This window comes from Tamandua tetradactyla, chromosome 5 (genome assembly GCF_023851605.1).
Source record: "Tamandua tetradactyla isolate mTamTet1 chromosome 5, mTamTet1.pri, whole genome shotgun sequence".
In the NCBI taxonomy this organism is placed as follows: Eukaryota; Metazoa; Chordata; class Mammalia; order Pilosa; family Myrmecophagidae; genus Tamandua; species Tamandua tetradactyla.
In genome coordinates, this window is record NC_135331.1 from 11,366,138 (window position 1) to 11,367,295 (window position 1,158).

The 1,158-nt window shown below is 47.6% G+C and overlaps 1 long non-coding RNA gene across 1 annotated transcript in view; it reads right to left on the reverse strand.

The window, feature by feature from the left end:
• Nucleotides 1-1,062, reverse strand: part of LOC143683612 (uncharacterized) — a 46,046-nt gene extending 44,984 nt beyond the window's left edge. The window contains exon 1 of the long non-coding RNA XR_013175563.1: nucleotides 976-1,062. This is a non-coding gene — a long non-coding RNA (uncharacterized LOC143683612). The remainder of the gene's footprint in view (nucleotides 1-975) is intronic.
• Between the last annotated feature and the right edge of the window lie 96 nt (nucleotides 1,063-1,158).

Here is a 1,158-nt window from a genome sequence, read left to right on the forward strand (position 1 = left end):
ATGAAGGGTCCTGAGTCAGCCCAGAACTAACCCATTCCAATTCCAAAGCTATGTTGATAGAGGAAGCTGGCTCTCACCAAAATGGGCCCGCCTGACATGTGCAGTAGCTTAGACTTCAACCTATTCATGACCTATACCTCATTATAATATTAAAAATCATGCCCCTCATCATATTAAGACCGCCATTTTGCTGACATACCTTCTTGACTAAGGATGTAATCAACCTGCACATGCTCAATAATTAGATTATCTCTAATTTTGTCATCTTGAGTCATTGTGCTTATTATCCTAAAACCTGACCATCCTTTGGGACCATAAAACCTTCAGAATTATTGCAATTCAGGAGACAGATTTTTAGCTAGGCCATGAGATCATCTATTTCGCACCTAACAATAATTTTTCTCTCTTTGAAATACCTCCCCCACCCCCCTACCCCCCACTCCCACCCCCGTCTCAGGAATTTATCATTTCAGCGCCTGGGGCAGAGAACCCACCACTTTTGACCGATATCACTAAGTCTTGTGTTCTCCTTACCATTTTGTAGAGTTATAGTAGATTGGGTTTGTTTTTTGTTTGTTTTTCTTTTAAGACTTAGAGATCAACCTACTCAAAAAAAAAAATCACCCTACTTAATTTTTGTCAGGTGTTTTTTTTCCGTCTGTGAAAATGTTGTGTTTATTTTCCCCTGTTACCACAAAAAGGTGGACAAACATTATTTGCGGACCCCTCTCGGGAAGCACCAAAACGACGGTGACGTGATCCTCACGCACCCCTTCAAAAGACCCGTATGTCGTCTCGTCAGAAATGCGGCTCCCAAATCTCCGCCCGCACACCGGCTGCGTCAAGACCTTTATTAAAAATACTGACTCTTGGCTGCCACTCTCTAGACCTACTGAATCAGAATCCCCTGGGCTGGAAATCCGCATATTTTAAATAGGCGCTAAGGTGGGGTTAGGAAACCATAACTAAACTTACAAGTGCCTTGTCTGGGCGGCTTCGCTCCGCCTCTGGGCCCCGCCCTGCGGACCCCACCCTTCCTCATCCCGGCTACCGTGGGCCTCGCCCCGCCCCCGCCCCTCCCTCGCCCCGCCCCAGCAGGTCTCCCGCCACCCTAGCTGCTTCACAGGCCCTTTCCCGTCATGCTCCGCGCCTGGCCCC